General features: G+C 36.5%; 1 protein-coding gene across 26 annotated transcripts in view; it reads right to left on the reverse strand.

Moving 5' to 3' along the window:
• LOC137244952 (uncharacterized) overlaps positions 1-21,359 on the reverse strand; it is a 573,457-nt gene that overhangs the window by 181,294 nt on the left and 370,804 nt on the right. For 25 of the 26 annotated variants that reach the window (XM_067774751.1, XM_067774761.1, XM_067774756.1 and 22 more), the window contains one exon: positions 673-728. The exons of the other annotated variant lie outside the window; for it this stretch is intronic. The gene's annotated coding sequence lies outside the window, so the exon portion shown is untranslated. The remainder of the gene's footprint in view (positions 1-672; positions 729-21,359) is intronic. 26 annotated transcript variants of the gene reach the window in all.

Here is a 21,359-nt window from a genome sequence, read left to right on the forward strand (position 1 = left end):
AAGGCATTTCATTTGACTAAAATAACCTTATTATTAAACAAATGAGTAAAAACACTGCACCTTATTATTTCGTTCTAAAGGTGACTAACGACTGATGTATACTCGTGTCACTACACTCATCTTCAATTAAATAACACCTAATATTACCTGACTTATTTCCTTGTTTCAGTGAATTTGCAAAGGAATTCTGCGCTTTGTAATTTGTTATTTCTAGAATCACATTTCAACTTCTTTGAACATTTTATCTTTTTTAATGACAACACGTGCTTTTGAATGTAAAATACCACTTACCACTTAACTTACATCGCATTTTCAACAGCTAATTAACTTGTGATTTTAGAGAGCTTAATTAGACTATAAGAAACTCTTCAAAAATAAAAAATAAATAAATATATAAAAAATAAAAATAGACGTAATAGGGATAGAATTAAAAACGAAATAAACATAGAGCATAAAAATATAAAACAGGAATTTACGATGGTTATTTCTTTGTGGTTGTAAGAAGGTAAGAGTGATAATGACTTAGATATGAATCACATTACTTACGCTTTCCTGCTTTAATACTAAAATTTAATTAGTACAACTAAACTATTTTTTTTGCCAAGTACATACCACCATTGATTTAGGTTTAATTTAATTAGAGTTACGCATTCTTGGTTTATTTGTACTCACCATTTTGATTTATTATGAAACCGCAAAATGTGTTTATATGCGAATTTTCTGTGTATCTATAAATTAAATTGAAAAAAAAAATAAATAAAATTAGTTCATACTAAGTATTTAATTGAATTACTATAAATAGTGTTAATGCAAAATTATTGAATTGCAAAAGTTTTTATGTAAGTGTGAGAAATATCTCAATTAATAAATATCAAATAAACAAATTCGAACAATTTATTAAATGCAATTAATTCTTGTTGGCGTGAGCAGAAATAAATTCAATATGCTTACTTCATAGATATCAGAGCAAAAAATTATGTTTGTATTTGTAGGATTTGAAAGCATTGGTAGGGACGCTCAGCCCCAAGCTATTATAATCATCATTAGTTGGCGCTTCACCGCCTATGCGATTTTGGCCATTTCGTAAGAAATCACGCCAGCTATTCCTGTTTCTCAATAGTTGACGCCAATTGGGAACACCAAGGTAGGTGAAATCTTCCTCCACCTGCCGCTTCCAACTCAGTGGATATCTCCCCTTCCTCTGCTTCCAAACTGCAGTGTCGACTGAAGTAATTTCTTGGCCAGAGCGTCGTCGTCCATTCGCATAACATGACCTAGATAGCGAAGCCTTTGTGCTTTTACTCGCTGCCCTATCGTCATATCTGCGTAAAGCTTATCACTATACCTCATTCGATACTTGCCGTCGGCATCACGGACAAGACCATAAACTTCTAGTGAACTTTTCTCTCGAACACTTCAAGAGCCATCTCTTCTTCTCTCAACACCGTCAATGCTTCAGAGCTATACATTAGGACAGGCCTGATGAGCGACTTTCGGAGCTTGATTTTTGATCGTCGAGAAAAGACTATACATTTCAATTGCCTAATCAGTTCAAAGTAGCACTTGTTGGCAAGAGTTGTCATCCATTTGATTTCTAAGCTGACATTGTCCTTCACAGTCTCGAATATCCGTCAACAGTGACGTAGCTGCCAAGGCGAAAATGCTCCAATTCTTTCTGTAACAGTTAATTGTTTTCTATACCAATCCTACAACGCACATAGCCCTGTAGGGAACATATTAAGTCCCGAACTGGTGCACTTCTAGAGCAGCCGGAACCCTTACTGGTTGGCCTTCAATCTCTTGCACAGGATTTCAACTGGCGAATTTTCTCCATCATTTTATTCACTCTTCTCTATGAGTCTCTTTCCAATTCCCCGTCTTTTCCATCCTTTCCTTTCTTTCTAGCTACCTCGCCCTCCCACGCCTCATCTATTCCTATCATTATATCTTCGTTTAACTCTAAATCCATCCTTTCTCAGTCTCTTTCTCCTTATCTCCTTATCCCTCGTTTTTCTTTCTAGTTTTGTAAGGCTTGCCCATCCCCTGTTTTCAGTCCTAGTCCAAGTCCCTGAGGATCGTAGATATTTTTAAATGCTGTTTCATAAAAAAATAAAAAAATAAATTTTTTCTAAAAAAAAAAATAATTTTATCAGAATCGGTCGACCTGTTTCAAAGGAGTTCAACCACAACCTCTGTGACACTGGCATTTTATATATAAGATAGATAATACCCCTGAACCACATTTTGGCCTTTACCTTGTAAACGGGTTGAGATGGAAAAATGCTCTCATCAGCAGCTTTCATTTAATGTCCATATTGTAAATCCATATTTAACAAGTAAGGAAGGTTAAGTTCGGGTGTAACCGAACATTACATACTCAGCTGAGAGCTATGGTGGCAACATGAGGGAAAATAACCAGGTAGGAAAATGAACCGAGGGAAACCCTGGAATGTGTTTGTATGACATATGTATCAAATGAAAGGTGTTAATGCGTATTTTAAAAGGGCGTGGGGCTTAGATCTATAGGTGGACGCCTTTTCGAGATATCGCCACAAAGGTGGACCAGGGGTGACTAGAATGTGTTTGTACGATATGGGTATCGAATTAAAGGTATTAATGAAGGTTTTAAAAGGGAGTGGTGGTAGTTGTATATGTGAAGGCGTTTTCCAGATATCGACCAAACTGTGGACCAGGGTGGCCCAGAACATCATCTTTTGGATACCGCTAATTTATTTATATATGTAATACCTGCCAAGATTTCAAGGGTTTTTTATTTCGCCCTGTAGAACTTTTTCATTTTCTTCAACTTAATATGGTAGGTGTCACAACCATTTTATAAAGTTTTTTCTAAAGTTATATTTCGCGTCAATAAACCAATCCAATTACCATGTTTCATCCCTTTATTCGTATTTGGTATAGAATTATGGCATTTTTTTTCATTTTTCGTAATTTTCGATATCGAAAAAGTGGGTGTGGTCATAGTCGGATTTCGGCCATTTTTCACACCAATACAAAGTGAGTTCAGGTAAGTACGTGAACTAAGTTCAGTAAAGATATGCCGCTTTTTGCTCAAGTTATCGTGTTAACGCCCATGCGGAAGGACAGACGGACGACTGTGTATAAAAACTGGGCGTGGCTTCAACCGATTTCGCCCATTTTCACAGAAAGCAGAAGGCGTCACAAAATCTATGCGCCTACCAAATTTCAAAAGGATTGGTAAATTTTTGTTTGACTTATGGCATTAAAAGTATCCTAGACAAATTAAATGAAAAAGGGCGGAGCCACGCCCATTTTGAAATTTTCTTTTATTTTTGTATTTTGTTGCACCATATCATTACTGGAGATGAATGTTGACATAATTTACTTATTTACTGTAAAGATATACAATTTTTTGTTAAAATTTTACTTTAAACAAGTTTTGTATTTTAAAGTGGGCGTGGTCCTTCTCCGATTTTGCTTATTTTTATTAAGCGTGTTTTACACGAACATAAATTCCCCAATAAATTTTGGATCGCTAACCCTAACGCTCGCTAATATAGAAGAAGGAATCCGACAACTGAAGATGTCTACTAAAACCGATGTGGATGGGTTGTCTTCATACCTATTAAAAAAAATGTTCTGCCCTTGATTCCCCATTGTTAGTTCTGTTCAATAAATCACTTGAACGAGGAGTGTTTATTGATGCGTAGAAAGTCAGTTCTATCACTCCAGTGTTTAAAAGTGGTAATAAGAACAATATTGCGAATTATCAATTGGCCGATATCAAAGATATCCCCAGTCTCAAAACTATTTGAGGCTATAGTTAAAAATAAAATTTATTTTACGGTAAATCACTTGATATCCGCTCAACAACACGGTTTTGTTAAAGGTCGCTCAACAGTCTCAAACCTCGCCGTATTTTCGGAATACTGCATTTCTGCGTTTCAAAATCCCCTTCAAGTTGATTCAGTTTACACTGACTTTTCAAAAGCTTTTGACAAGGTGAACCACACAATTTTATTATTGAAACTGAGAGCTCTAGGATTTCATTCCACTCTTTTAAAATGGCTTGAATCCTATCTCTCCTCTCGTAAATGTGTGGTTACGGTTGATGGTGCATCACCTGATCCTTTCATTACGACTTCTGTGGTTCCACAGGGTAGCATACTGGGCCCGCTTCTCTTCGTAATTTTCATCAAAGATATAACCAGCTGTTTCAATTACGCAAATTTTCTGTTGTACGCTGATGATCTTAAGATTTTTTCGACAATTACGAGCAATGAGACATTGTAAGGCTACAATCTGATATAGATAATGTTGCCGACTGGTGTAAACGTAATAAGTTGAATCTTAATATAAAAAAGTGCTCACATGTTTGCTACTCAAAGTCTCGCTGTCCGTTACCCACATGGTATAAAATAGATGATCTTCGATTATACACTGTATTCGATTGTAAATTTCTGTTTCAAACCCATTTGAATTACATAATAGCGAAGGCATATTCAACACTTGCCTTCAACAAACGATTTAGCTCTGATTTTACCGATCCTTACACATTAAAATTGCTATACACCTCTCTTGTGCGGTCTAAATTAGAATACGCCGTCTTTATCTGGAGGCCATTCTATAATTGTCACATTACCAGGCTTGAACGTGTGCATAAAGTTTTTGTTCGCTTTGCCCTACGGTCGTTGCATTTCAATGACCCGATTCCTTCTCACAGTAGTCGCTGTTTGCTCATAAGCCTAAAATCGTTAAACGGCAGACGTTCTATTCTGTTGTTGTTGTTGTTGTAGCAATGCTCACCCCACCTAATAGCCGCGACCGATCACAAATTGTCATCAATATCCTCTAACGGGAGTCCAAGAAAACTTGCCGTTTCAACAGGGGTGGACCATAAGGAAAGGGGTGTTAGAGGCGTTGGTTCCACATTACAATTGAAGAGAGGGTTGGTGTCATGTGGGGACACATTGCAAGCAGGGCATACATTTTGTATGTCGGGGTTGATTCTGGATAGGTAAGAGTTTAACCTGTTACAGTATCCAGAACGAAGTTGAGCAAGAGTGACACGCGTTTCCCTGGGGAGTATGCGTTCCTCTTCCGCGAGTTCTGGATATTTTTCTTCAAGTACTGGATTCACCGGGCAATTCCCGACATAAAGGTCCGACGCGTGTCTATGGAGTTCACCAAGGACCTGCTTGTGTTTTTCCGCTTCATACGGCTGGGTTCTCAGGTGCCGTATTTCCTCAAAATGCTTACGGAGATGACTCCTTAGGCCCCTAGGCGGTGCTGGTTCGTCAATCAGATGTCTGTTGGGATGCCCAGGTTTCTGGGTATTCAACAGGAACTGTTTGGTCAGCATCTCATTTCTCTCCCTGATGGGGAGTATTCTCGGCTCATTATGCAGATGGTGTTCTGGGGACATAAGAAGACACAGGTGGCGATTCTGAGAGCAGTATTTTGGCAGGCCTGTAGTTTCTTCCAGTGGGTGGTTTTTAGGCTTGGCGACCATTTGGGTGACGCGTAGCACGTAATCGGCTGGCTAATTGCTTTGTATGTGGTCAAGAGCGTTTCTTTATCTTTTCCCCAGGTACTGCCAGCAAGGGATTTGAGGATTTTATTACGGCTCTGAATTCTTGGAACAATTGCGGTTGCGTGCGCACCTAAATGTAGATCCTGATCAAACGTCACACCCAAGATTTTGGGGTGTAGGACAGTCGGTAGCGTAGTGCCATCGACGTGGATGTTCAATATGGTCGACATTTGGGGCGTCCATGTTGTAAATAAGGTCACGGAAGATTTAGTCGGTGACAATGCCAGGTTTCGCGAGGCGAAAAAACTGGAGAGATCAGGGAGATAGCCGTTTATTTTATTGCATAGCTCATCGATCTTTGGGCCTGGGCCTGTGGCCATTATTGTGCAGTCATCGGCGTAGGAAACGATTGTGACTCCTTCCGGTGGTGAAGGTAGCTTAGATATGTAGAAATTAAACAAAAGCGGGGATAGGACACCACCCTGTGGCACCCCTTGTTTAATTCTCCTTTGTTTTGATGTTTCGTTTCTGAATTGCACCGATGCCTGCCGACCACCCAGATAATTTGCGGTCCACCTTTTAAGACATGTGGGAAGGGTAGACCCTTCCAGGTCTTGCAGTAACGAGCCATGGTTGACCGTATCAAAAGCTTTTGATAGGTCTAACGCTACGAGTACTGTTCTATGGTGGGGATATTGATTCAAACCGCAATTTATCTGGGTGCTAATGACATTTAGCGCGGAGGTAGTGCTATGGAGTTTTCTGAAGCCATGCTGATGAGGGGCTAGCTGCAAATGTGCTTGGAAATAAGGGAGCAAAATGGCTTCAAGCGTCTTTGCCACTGGCGATAGGAGAGATATAGGACAATATGACTCACCTACGTTAGCTGGTTTCCCAGCTTTAGTAGCGGGACCACCTTGGCCATTTTCAATTTCTCGGGTATGACAAAGGTGGAAAGAGAGAGGTTGAAGACATGCGCTAAATATTTGAAAGCCTCTTTCCCTAGGTTTTTAAGCATCGGCATGGCTATGCCGTCTGGGCCCACTGCTTTGGATGGTTTAGCGCGACCAATGGCGTCCTCAACCTCTCTAGCGGTGATGGTAATTGGTGACGCGCTGAGTTTGTGTTTATGTGCGTGTCTATTGGCTCTCCGTCTATCTTTGTCGACCGTAGGATGCATTATATATTGTCGGCAGAAAGCGCTCGCGCATTTTTTCGCATCCGACAGCACCTTATCGCCAAAGGCGATGGAAACTTTGTCTTTGTGCTTAGTCGGATTCGATAGGGACTTTACGGTGGACCAAAGTTTACCTACACCGGTAGAGAGGTTACAACCTCTTAGGTGCTCTTCCCATTTCGCCCGCTTGTGTTCGTCCACAAGCAATCTGATGCGTTGGTTTATATCCCTTATTTGGGGGTCTCCTGGATCAAGCTGTCTTATAAGGTCGCGTTCCCTCGCTAAGCTCGCGGCCTCCGCCGGGAAGTGGGGCCGGATTTCGGGAATTCTCCCGGCGGGAATGAAATGTGCCGAGGCGGATTCAATGACCTTACGGAAGGCACGCTCCCCTTGGCGGGCATCAGTCGGGATAGGGAGGGCAGCAAAGCTGCTGTCTGTTGCAGATTTATATTCTTCCCACTTTCCTTTTTTGAAGTTTATGAAAGTGCGTTTTTCGGTGACGATGAAGTCGGCGGTACGCTCGAACGAAATAAGTATGGGCAGGTGGTCGGATGCCAATGTTACCATCGGCTGCCAGTTGACGCAGTTTACGAGTTCTGCGCTCACGATTGAGATATCTGGCGAGCTATGACAGCTTCCTACCATACGTGTGGGGGCGTCTCCCCCTCTCTCTCACTTTTGTTTTTGACTTGATAAGTTGAGCGATTGACTGCCCATTTCTGCTGGCCAGAATTTGTTTCAACATCCCACAGAGGAGTCCACGCAATCACGATACTTTCTGGCTGGACACGGTTAGAACAAATTACGCGTCTAATGCTCCAATTTCAAGAGCTTTAAAAGAGTCGTAAAGTATCGGACTATAACCACGCCCCCTTTTTCGATATCGAAAATTTCGTAAAACCGAAAAAGTGCGATAATTCATTACCAAAGACAGATAAAGCGACGAAACTTGGTAGATGAGTTGAATTTATGACGCAGAATAGAAAATTAGTAAAATTTTGGACAATGGGCGTGGCACCGCCCACTTTTAAAAGAAGGTAACTTATAATTTTTGCAAGCTGTAATTTGTCAGTCGTTGAAGATATCATGATGAAATTTGGAAGGGACGTTACTGCTATTACTATATGTACGCCTAATAAAAATTAGCAAAATCGGAGAAGGACCACGCCCACTTTTAAAAAAAAATTTTTTTTAAAGTAAAATTTTAACAAAAAATTTAATATCTTTACAGTATATAAGTAAATTATGTCAACATTCAACTCCAGTAATGACATGGTGCAACAAAATACAAAAATAAAAGAAAATTTCAAAATGGGCGTGGCTCCGCCCTTTTTCATTCAATTTGTCTAGGATACTTTTAACGCCATAAGTCGAACAAAAATTAACCAATCCTTTTGAAATTTGGTAGGGGTAGAAATTTCATGATATTAACTGTTTTCTGTGAAAACGGGCGAAATCGGTTGATGCCACGCCCAGTTTTTATACACAGTCGTCCGTCTGTCCTTCCGCATGGCCGCTAACACGATAACTTGAGTAAATTTTGAGGTAACTTGATGAAATTTGGTATGTAGGTTCCTGAGCACTCATCCCAGTTCACTATTTAAAATGAACAATATCGGACTATAACCACGCCCACTTTTTCGATATCGAAAATTTCGTAAAACCGAAAAAGTGCGATAATTCATTACCAAAGACAGATAAAGCGACGAAACTTGGTAGATGAGTTGAATTTATGACGCAGAATAGAAAATTAGTAAAATTTTGGACAATGGGCATGGCATCGCCCACTTTTAAAAGAAGATAATTTAAAAAAAAAAAAATTGGATTGGTTTATTGACACGAAATATAACTTTAGAAAAAACTTTATAAAATGGTTGTGACACCTAAGTAGAAGAAAATGAAAAATTTCCGCAGGGCGAAATAAAAAACCCTTAAAATCTTGGCAGGTATTACATATATAAATAAATTAGCGGTATCCAACAGATGATGTTCTGTGTCACCCTGGTCCACATTTTGGTCGCGATCTGGAAAACGCCTTCACATATACAACTACCACCACTCCCTTTTAAAACTCTCATTAATACCTTTAATTTGATACCCATATCGTACAAGCACATTCTAGAGTCACCCTGGTCCACCTTTATGGCGATATTTCGAAACGGCGTCCACCTATAGAACTAAGGCCCACTCCCTTTTAAAATACTCATTAACACCTTTCTTTTGATACCCATATTGTACAAACAAATTCTAGGGTCACCCCTGGTCCACCTTTATGGCGATATCTCGAAACGGCGTCCACCTATGGAACTAAGGATTACTCCCTTTTAAAATACCCATTAACACCTTTCTTTTGATACCCATATTGTACAAACAAATTCTAGGGTCACCCCTGGTCCACCTTTATGGCGGTATCTCGAAACGGCGTCCACCTATGGAACTAAGGATTACTCCCTTTTAAAATACTCATTAACACCTTTCATTTGATACCCGTATCGTACAAACGCATTCTAGAGTCAACCCTGATCCACCTTTATGGCTATATCCCTAAATGGCGTCCACCTATAGAACTATGGCCCACTCCCTCATAAAATACTCTTTAACACCTTTCATTTGATACCCATATCGTACAAACGCATTCTAGAGTCACCCTAGTCCACCTTTATGGCGATATCTCGAAAAGGCGACCACCTATGCAACAACCACCACTCCCTTTTAAAACCCTCATTAATACCTTTAATTTGATACCCATATCGTACAAACACATTCTAGAGTCACCCGTGGTCCACCTTTATGGCGATATTTCGAAACCGCGTCCACCTATAGAACTAAGGCCCACTCCCTTTTAAAATACTCATTAACTCCATTCGTTTGATGCCCATATTGTACAAACAAATTCTAGGGTCATCCCTGGTCCACCTTTGTGGCGATATCTCGAAACGGCGTCCACCTATGGAACTAAGGATTACTCCCTTTTAAAATACTCATTAACACCTTTCTTTTGATACCCATATTGTACAAACAAATTCTAGGGTCACCCCTGGTCCACCTTTATGGCGATATCTCGAAACTGCGTCCACCTATGGAACTAAGGATAACTCCCTTTTAAAATACTCATTAACACCTTTCATTAGATACCCATATCGTACAAACGCATTCTAGAGTCACCCCTGGTCCACCTTTATGGCGATATCTCGAAAAGGCGACCACCTATACAACTACCACCTCTCCCTTTTAAAACCCTCATTAATACCTTTCATTTGATACCCATATCGTACAAACAAATTCTAGGGTCACACCTGGTCCACCTTTATGGCGATATCTCGAAACGGCGTCCACCTATGGAACTAAGGATTACTCCCTTTTAAAATACTCATTAACACCTTTCATTTGATACCCATATCGTACAAACGCATTCTAGAGTCACCCCTGGTCCACCTTTATGGCGATATCTCGAAAAGGCGACCACCTATACAACTACCACCACTGCCTTTTAAAACCCTCCTTAATACCTTTAATTTGATACCCATATCGTACAAACAAATTCTAGGGTCACCCCTGGTCCACCTTTATGGCGATATCTCGAAACGGCGTCCACCTATGGAACTAAGGATTACTCCCTTTTAAAATACTCATTAACACCTTTCATTTGATACCCATATCGTACAAACGCACTCTAGAGTCAACCTGATCCACCTTTATGGCTATATCTCAAAAAGGCGACCACTTATACAACTACCACCACTCTCTTTTAAAACCCTCATTAATACCTTTAATTTGATACCCATATCGTACAAACAAATTCTAGGGTCACACCTGGTCCACCTTTATGGCGATATCTCGAAACGGCGTCCACCTGTGGAACTAAGCATCACTCCCTTTTAAAACACTCATTAACACCTTTCTTTTGATACCTATATTGTACAAACAAATTCTAGGGTTACACCTGGTCCACCTTTGTGGCGATATCTCGAAACGGCGTCTACCTGTGGAACTAAGGATTACTCCCTTTTAAAATACTCATTAACACCTTTCATTTGATACCCATATCGTACAAACGCATTCTAGAGTCACCCCTGGTCCACCTTTATGGCGATATCTCGAAAAGGCGACCACCTATACAACTACCACCACTCCCTTTTAAAACCCTCCTTAATACCTTTAATTTGATACCCATATCGTACAAACAAATTCTAGGGACACCCCTGGTCCACCTTTATGGCGATATCTCGAAACGGCGTCCACCTATGGAACTAAGGATTACTCCCTTTTAAAATACTCATTAACACCTTTCATTTGATACCCATATCGTACAAACGCACTCTAGAGTCAACCTGATCCACCTTTATGGCTATATCTCAAAAAGGCGACCACTTATACAACTACCACCACTCTCTTTTAAAACCCTCATTAATACCTTTAATTTGATACCCATATCGTACAAACAAATTCTAGGGTCACACCTGGTCCACCTTTATGGCGATATCTCGAAACGGCGTCCACCTGTGGAACTAAGCATCACTCCCTTTTAAAACACTCATTAACACCTTTCTTTTGATACCTATATTGTACAAACAAATTCTAGGGTCACCCCTGGTCCACCTTTATGGCGGTATCTCGAAACGGCGTCCACCTATGGAACTAAGGATTACTCCCTTTTAAAATACTCATTAACGCCTTTCATTTGATACCCATATCGTACAAACGCATTCTAGAGTCAACCTGATCCACCTTTATGGCTATATCCCTAAATGGCGTCCACCTATAGAACTATGGCCCACTCCCTCATAAAATACTCTTTAATGCCTTTCATTTGATACGCATGTCATACAAACACATTCCAGGGTTTCCCTCGGTTCATTTTCCTACATGGTTATTTTCCCTTATGTTGTCACCATAGCTCTCAACTGAGTATGTAATGTTCGGTTACACCCGAACTTAACCTTCCTTACTTGTTATATATGTATATAGGTTGTAGCCTTTTCACACAACTACAATCGTATCGTTCTTAGCTCCTGCTTTAATACAATCACGGGGCGACCACCTCTCCAAATAAAATATTGTGGCATCAACTGTCCTGCGACAGCCAGATTAGCACAGCATGTTGCTTATAATTACTATAACTAAGTACGCTAGTAAGTATGACATAGCCTTTTGCAGTACTTTTCCTATTCCCACTGGTTTTGACAATTTTCCAAGCGATAATGTTATTATACTCAGCTGGGCAGAGCTCACAGAGTATATTAATTTTGTTCGCATAACGGTAATCCGTAACGGCATAAACTAATCGAGATAGATATAGACTTCTATATATCAAAATAATCTAGGTGAAAAAAGAAATTCATTTAGCCATGTCCGTCCGTCCGTCTGTAAACCCGATAACTTGAGTAAATTTTGAGGTATCTTGATGAAATTTGATATGTAGGTTCCTGGGCGCTCATCTCAGATCGCTGTTTAAAATGGACGAAATCGGACTACAACCACGCCCCCTTTTTCGATATCAAAAATTTCGAAAAACCGAAAAAGTGCGATAATTCATTACCAAAGACGGATAAAGCGAAGAAACTTGGTAGGTGCGTTGACCTTATGACGCAAAATAGAAAATTAGAAACATTTTGGACAATGGGCGTGGCACCGCCCACTTTTAAAAGAAGGTAATTTAAAAGTTTTGCAAGCTGTAATTTGGCAGTCGTTGAAGATATCATGATGAATTTTGGTAGCAACGTTACTCCTATTATTGTATGTGTGCTAAATAAAAATTAGCGAAATCGAATGACGAGCACGCCCACTTTAAAAAAAATTTTTTTTAAAGTAAAATTTTAACAAAAAATTTAATATCTTTACAGTATAAAAGTAAATTATATCAACATTCGAATCCAGTAACGATATGGTGCAACAAAATACAAAGATAAAAGAAAATTTCAAAATGGGCGTAACTCCGCCCTTTTTCATTTAATTCGTCTAGAATACCTTTACTGCCATAAGTCGAACAAAAATTTACCAATCCTTGTGAAATTTGGTAGAGACATAGATTCTATGTCGATAACTGTATTCTGTGAAAATGGGTGAAATCGGTTGAAGCCACGCCCAGTTTAAATACACAGTCGACCGTCTGTCCTTCCGCTCGGCCGGTAACACGATAACTTGCGCCAAAAACGATATATCTTAACTAAACTTAGTTCACGTACTTATCTGAACACACTTTATCTTGGTATAAATTACGAAAAATTAAAAAAATGCCATAATTCTGTACGAAATATGAAAAAAGAGATGAAACATGGTAATTGGATTGGTTTATTGACGCAAAATATAACTTTAGAAAAAACATTGTAAAATGGGTGTGACACCTACCATATTAAGTAGAAGAAAATGAAAAAGTTCTGCAGGGCGAAATAAAAAACCCTTGAAATTTTGGCAGGAATACTGTTCGTGGTATGACATATATAAATAAATTATCGGTACCCGACAGAAGATGTTCTGGGTCACCCTGGTCCACATTTTGGTCGATATCTCGAAAACGCCTTCACACATACAACTAAGCGCCACTCGTTAAAACCCTCATTAATACTTTTAATTTGATACCCATATCGTAAAAACATATCCTAGAGTCACCACCACCTGGTCCACCCTTATTGTGTTATCTCGAAAAGGCGTCCACCTATAGAACTAAGGCCCACTACGTTTTAAATAATCATTAACACCTTTCATTTGATAGACATGTCATACAAACACATTCCAGGGTTGCCCAAGGTTAATTTTGCTAAATGGTGATTTTCCCTTATTTTGTCTCCAAAGCTCTCAGCTGAGTATGTGATGTTCGGTTACACCCGAACTTAGCCTTCCTTACTTCTTATTTATAGATTAGTACTATTAACTATATTTCTGTTTATGGCACAAATGTGTAATCTGTATAAACAAATTCTAATTAAATTATCGCTAAGCGCTTTATGTACATACCTACTTATAAATAAATAAACAACCGAGAAAGTACGAGATGTGACTGATAAGTTTGCCACATACATTCTAGAACACATTTATAGTAAGAGCACACATCAGCTTAATCTAGTGTTAGGGCTGGGGGCAGTCAGCAATGAAAGTTCAAAGCAAGAAATAGTGGCGTTAAAAGTTCTAATTTAACTATTAATGAATATATAAGAAAATATGATTATGAAGTGAGATAATTGTTATAATATGACATGTTATGACTGGAACAAATGAGATTACATATAGTTGATATAGTACTATGTAGTTGCCATTTAAGATGTTCCAATCATAAACATATGCTTAGCTATTAGAGAGAGTCGATTCGTAGGCATCTCATATTTGCGAAATACGCTACACGAACTTGTCTAAGCAACTTTACTTAGAACAACTTGGATACAATACCGATTTCGAAACCGAACTTTTTTCTATTGTATAGTGAAACATATGTAACCAAATTTCGAAATCATGTCCAAATTATTTACAAAAAAACTTATACGCATTTTAAATATAATATAAGATTTTTCAAATGTTTCAAAAGCGTGTTTGAAAAAATTTTTTTGGAGGAGTGTCAAAACTTTTTATTAAGTTTCAGTATGCATACTCAGAACATTTAAAAAGTTTTCGTAAAAATTCTAAGGTTGAATAAATAGTCAAAAGACTTCATGAAAGTTTCAAAATGCATACTCAAAGAACTGAAGATTAGAAGAGCTGTAAAAAACCTTCATGAAAATGTATACTCAAAATTTTCATAACCATCAAAAACGTGTTCGAAAAAGTTCGAAGATTCGAGAATTTGTAAAGTTTGCCTTGGCTGCTTACAATAAAAAAAAAAAAACTAGTTTAAAAAAATTCAAAAAAATGCATATAACTTTCAAAATTTTTGAAGTTATGTTCCGAAAAATGCGAAAATTTGGCAAGTTATAAAAAATCTTTGTGAAGGCTTCAAAAGGTTAACTCAAAGAGTGTTCGGAAAAATTCGAATATACTAAAACTAGTCAAAAATCTGTATGAAAATTTTAAAATGTCCACTCTGCACTTTAAAAATGTCAAAAACATATAAACGAAAGAACTCTGCGAAAGGATAATTTTAAGTTACTGAATTTAAAAAACAATATGCAAATTTCGATTTTTCAAGCATTTCGAAAAAAATTTGAGAAGTTGTACATAATCTTTATGAAAACTTCAAAATGTAAAGTCAACATTTTCAAATATTTCAAAAACATCTTGCTTAGGAAAACTTCTAAAGGTATACTCAAAAAGTGTTCGAGAGGATTCGAATATCCGAAAACAAAGAAGTTATAGCACTTCCAATATTTATTGCAACTGTTATTTTACCTGATTCTTATTATATTTAGACCTGAAACTCATGATATTGTTTGAGGAAAAATTGCAGGGTTTGCATTGAAAAGCTAATAAAGATATGCCAAATATCATGAATAGGGAAAATCAAAGTAAATAAGTTAGTCAAAACTGTTGTTTCATATTTATAATAATAACAGTATGCGACAAAATAAACTTTTTTTCTGGCTATTGGACGAAACCCACTTTTTCGTAGAGATTGATGCTTAAGCAAACAAAGTTCTTCTCCGTTTTTCGAACTTAGCCTCCAACAAATAGATATCGGCTTACGAATTTCGAAGTTCGAAATTCTACATTTCGAAATTAAATTTAATTTTTTTGTTAACGCGTTCAGCAAATTGAAAAAGTAAAAATGGGGGCGTGCTCCGCTCTTTGCCCTTATTAGAAGGGATGCATTCTTTTTTTGAGAAATTTAGCATAACAGCTCTTATACGAGGTGGAAATCAGAATCTGACTCAGGGGGGATAAAATTTTGTTAGCTGACCTAATCATGTGAAAACGACTTCATAGCTTAAAAGGACATTAAACGGAAATGTGAAGCTTCTCAAGGCCAAAATAATGACTTATCAATTTTAAAAATCGGACGTCAAATAACCAAGTTACAACGAAAAAACCGTTTCGGCTGTATTTCGAAGGATCAAAAAAAAAAAATAAAAAAAAAAATTTTCCGAAACCCTCTCAATATAATCTTCAAATTTAGGGGCGGACATTGGCAACTTTTTTTTTCGACCCAGTCTAATGTATACTCAGCACTTTCAAAAAATTCAAAAACATATTCCACATGAAAACTTTAAAATGTATGCTAAAAATTATCAAGAATTTAAAAAAATTTACAAAAAAAAATACCAAGTCCCAACAGTTTTCATGAAAATTCAAAATGTTGATTTATATCGAATTTTCAAAAATTTTGATAACATATTTGAAAAAATTCAAAGATTCGAGTAGTTGTCAAAAAACTATCAATAACATCATTTTAAAATATCTAAATAAAAATAAAATATTTCAAAAACGTATTTGAAAAAATTCGAGGACTCGAAGAATTGAAAAAGAAAATTTTAAACAAATATACACATTGACTTTTAAAGAACTTGATAGCATGTTCGAAAAAATTGGTAGATTCGAGAAATTGTCAAAAAATCTTCAAAAACATTTAAAATATTTTCTTAGACTTCTCCAGAGTTTGAAAAACGTATTTGAAAAAAATTTGAACACTCGAAAAGTAGAAAAAAAAATCTTTATATTCAAATTATGACGTATTCTCAGAATTTTCGATCATTTCAAAAACGTGTTCAAAAACCATGATTCAATTGTAGCAATGGTTTGTTCTCCAATGATGACAGAGCTTTGACACTCCCAAGTTTTAAAATCTGGACGGGTTGCTTTTACGAAGTAAGGAAAAAGGGAAATAATTCAATCCCCTCAGCGAAAATTTTTGTAGAAAAGTACATTTAGTAGTATATTAGTAGTGATAATGAATTTGTAAATGCCAACAGGTTTTGGGGGAAGTAATTCATTTTCTACTAAATATTTCGTGAATTGATATAGTTATGTTGGTTTGGTCATTCTCAGAATTTTATTCAAAAATACACTATCTCAAAATTTGTTTCAAAAACTCCCTACTGAGCACAAGTTCAATGCATTTTGACATAAAAATCATACTGAGATAAGACGTTCTTCAATCTAATTCCAATATTTCGCGTTTCTGTGACAAATCCTGAAATGAGAAATCTTTGTAAAGTATTTTGAGATAGAGAGATTTCGAACTGGCAGCCGCAATGAACTGACAAAAAAATTTAAGAAAACGGCTTGTTGTCTTAGAACTTTATATTCCGGCCTTGACTTTGGCAGAAGGGTTAAGATTTTGTTGCGGTCCTGCTACATAGGGACTATCAACTTTTTTATTCTGAAATTTTGGAAAGCTCTTTTCGGTTTAAGTATTCTTGGAAGTGTTCCGGATAAACCGTTAATTTAGAATATTCGGAGCACGTTCGTGTGATAGATACTACCCCACGAGGTACAAATATCCCAAATAAGTTTTACGTAATATTCAAAACATAAAACGACTCCACAATTTCTTAAGTTCAGAGGAAGGTTCCGAAGATACAGAGTGAATAAGTTAACATGCTCATTTATGTCGTCCCCATTACTAACTACATTTTTACGTGAATCGATTTACTATTCGAGTTTTTGACGTTGAACTATGAATTTTAAATTGGTTTAGGCTTCGTATGTTCGTAGGTTTTCGAAAGTGCGATTTCGTTTCAAAAATTACCTATATTCAGCCACACTACTAGATCAAGGCGTGGTTAAGAAATTCATCAGAAAAATAAAAAAAAAATTTCTAAGGAATTATGCTGTTCAGTACTTATCGGGTATTAGTAAAATGATGGCTTCCTATTTCTACTACTAATATTTTTCGAATAATCGCAAAGAAGCAACACAGTTAATGGATGTCAACTCAGTATGGAAGCAAAATGGCTGCAATTGTCAAAAAATTTGTCAGCCGAGCAAACCCCTTGTGATTGAATCATGCAAAAAAACTTCGAAATTTCGAAAAGTTTTCAAACATTTTTCAAAATTTTTAAGCATTCAGATTTCGATTCTATCAATACTGGTGTAAGTTATCACAAGTTTGAAATGATTATTGACATTCCTTTCGGAGCTTGCTTCAGACTTTCTTATTGAAGTTGTACGAATTATACAAGATGAAATTTTGGTTATTTTTTATTTGACTGTGAATATTCCTATGAACTTCATTAGAATGTAAGAGTCTAAAACAACTGTTAAAGGTAATATTAATGGTCACCTACTATAATTTGCACGTAACTACGTATTAGTCATCTATTTATAACATTGAAGCCTAATCAGAGAAACTAATGATTACAACAAATACGTACAACTCATATTCACCTTGATTGAAAATGTTTTTAATTCTACTCTTCACGATAAAATCATACAAAACGTAAACTGAATTCATTAGTATTTGTACGTGCATAAAAAACGACGAAATGTAAGGAGGAGAATAGGGAGAGGAAGGAGAAGAAGATTTGTGGATGTAAGTAGCATGCAAATTCAATTAGCTAAGACAGATCTTGACTAAAAGGAATTAACAATACTATTACGTTGCACCATACACACACATACTGACGATATATGCGTCAAAGACTATGCAAAGTAGACTAGATGGGCTCATTTGCAATAAAGCTTTTCACGTACTTATATAGCAACTAATTTATAAGCAGAAAGATAGGATGAACATGAACATGAAGTTTGCTATTTTTGTTGCCATTCATACATATATACATATATGCAAGAACGTTTAATTAATCTTGAACGTCTCTAATTGTGAAACGCAATTTCGATTAATTGGTAAGACAAGTCCTTGTATGACTCTGTGCAGCTTCGTTGGTACCTACATACAAACATATATACATACACACATACATGTAAACTAATGAATAGAGTTCTAAGTAAAATTCTTCGTTTTCAGTAAAAACTGCTTCACTACATCCTCGCCGTTTTTGACGTAAATAATTTGAATCCTGGAAATTTTCAAATATGAGACCCGTTTTAAGCTAATTGAAGATGCTAGAGGGTGCAAACATCATACATTTGTTAGCTACATACTACTTGCGAACTGATAAAGGAAATCCCTGGTAGTTATTTTTGAAGTATTAATGGAATAATCAAACACAATCAGCACTAATCGATTAACCTGTTATTACATATAGCTGCTGACTTTAGATGCTGTATGTATGGAAGGGAACGAAAATCTAAAAGATTTCAATAAAATTGTATGAGTTAGGTTACGGAAGAGAAGCACTAGAAGGCCTCTTGACCCTGAATCACACCACTAGGGATAAATCAAATCTTTTGTTTTATTCAAAGCTGCAATTACTTGAAATATCGTGCTTCTTCTTCAGATTCAAGGTCTGCTCAGTAAGCGAGGAAGTATAAGTTTAAAACTTGATTACTTGCCCTGACCCAAGCAGGGAGGTAAAAAATTAAATGTTTCCACTTTCCGTCACACCATTACCCTTGCACCTGCTCCAGATATCATTGTTTGGAATTGAATCAGTTCTCCATGTATTCGCATCAGTTTGTCATCTATTAACAGCTATGGGCCAGGGATAGAGAAAGAGAGGCACTTTGGGTGCACTTTTTATCACATAAATCTAATAGATCTCCAGGATATTTAATAGACGATAAGTAATTATAAAATAAGCAAAAAAAAAAAAACACTTGTTTTAATTCGCGGGACTATGTTGTTATCTGCATAGAGCCCATTAAATCTTCTTTTGTACTCGCTTTCGCCAACACGCTGAAGCCTACAAGTCTTTTTCGAGTATTTTTTTAAAACCGGGTTATTTTTCAGAACCCGCCACTTTTTGAAAACCGAGTATCTTTTCGGATCCGGGTACTTTTTTTAAAATCGTTTTTTTCTGAGCCAGGTACTTTTCTAGTGATGTGGTAATACTAACGGTAAGAAGGTAGAAAGAAAAGAAAAGCAAAAAAAGAAAAAGAAAAAAGCCCAGAAAAGAAAAGAAAAGAAAAGAAAAGTGTAAATGAAAAAAATTCGGACAATGAAAATGAAGAGATAAAGTAAGAGAAACAAAGAAAGGGAAAAATAAAGGATAAAATAAAAACAAAAATAAAAATAAAAAAGTAAAAATGAAAAGAGGAGAAAAACAAAGCAAAAAGAAAAGGAAACAAAATAAAATAAAGGAATTACTAAAAAGGAAAAAAAATTAACACTTGGCGCGATTTACCTCCAAGGAGGTAGGTGTGTCATAAGGCCGATGGCCATAACGTCAATTTACCTAATAGCCACTTCATATGGCCGCAAACCATATGAAATGGTCACAACGTCAGATTTGGAATGGTCACAATGTCAATGATGTCCGAAATGGTAATAAATTCAATTTTTTAGTCTCATGTAGCCAGTAGAAGGAGAGGAATTTATACAAGTAAAGTATTGAAGAGAGAACTTGGAATAAAAATCGCGAAATTTTTGATAGAAAATTTGCGCTTGCGGCGCTACTTTTTCTAGAAAAAAAAACTTTGTTAAAAGCTGAGCCGGTGATGTTTGCTTTCCAATAAGAAGATAATATTAATTTTAACGTCTAACTGATGCTGGGGAAGCTTTGTGCTATTATTCTTGCCTTAAATTGCTGCATATGGTATGGTGTATGCTATATTTGGAAATGGTAACAAAATCAAATAACCACAAAGTCAATTTAAAAAGTAATAAAAGGTAAATTAACCGTATGAATATTTAAAGTGGTCACAAGGCCGTAACGTCCGCTGTCCTGTTGGCCGTTGACTTTATGACACCTTACGCGGAGAAGGTGTTATTTAAATATTTCCTGTGAATTGGCGGAACGGAACCCAGAAGTTTAATGCCGACTCCGATCGGCATCTGCGAAGCAAAGCAATATTGTTGCCAAACCACAGATGAGGGGCTACCGCCTTTAAAAAATAATTTTAAACAATTTTAATTTGGTTTTTTCTGGACTTGAGCACAAAACCTTTAGTGTGGCTAGTGAGCACTCGTCCGCCACGCCGCAAAGTGGGCTGGATTTGGCTTTCAGTAGACTTGGGGAAATGAAAAGAATTTTAGTTAGTAGCAAAAAAACTTTGATGGGGATCGATTTTAAGTCTTATTACATGTCGTTTTTATATATGAGTATTTTTCAAAAGTCTTAAAAAAAAGTTATAGCAAATAAAAAAATGTTATGTATGGGAAAAATCACAGTTCTACCGTTAACTCATTTTCCTCACATTTCCTCAAAACTTCATTAATTTATTTATATAGTTAGGGTTATATACTATGCAATGTACTCGGTTTCATAGTTCGAAAAGTTTTTTTTTTTTTTTTTGGTTTTTTTTTTTTAGTATTGCGAATAACTTTTTAATTTTGGGTAGAATTAAAAAAAAAATATTTTTTTTTTGTTTTTTGTTTTTTTTTTTTTGTGTTTTTGTGTTTTTTTTTTTAATGTTAGTATTGCGCATCACTTTTTAATTCGGGGTAATATTTAAAAACAAAAATATTTGATAATTCATATTAGGCATTTAATTTTTTTATATTGAATTTTCATTTAACAATCCAAAAAAGAGTCAAATCCAAAATTTAGCTATTCCAGCTTGTTCGTTATTTTTTTTATATGATGCTTACTATTCCAGCTTGTTCGTTAGTACCAAAAGAGTAATTAAAGAAATCTCCAGATATACATATATGTATATGACCAAAAAAAAAACCTAAAAAAAAACAATTTTTATTATTTTAAGTAAATGTTGCGTTTCATATGTAGTATGTATATCCGTACCCAA

The sequence above is a fragment of the Eurosta solidaginis genome, chromosome 3 (assembly GCF_040869045.1).
Source record: "Eurosta solidaginis isolate ZX-2024a chromosome 3, ASM4086904v1, whole genome shotgun sequence".
In the NCBI taxonomy this organism is placed as follows: domain Eukaryota; kingdom Metazoa; phylum Arthropoda; class Insecta; order Diptera; family Tephritidae; genus Eurosta; species Eurosta solidaginis.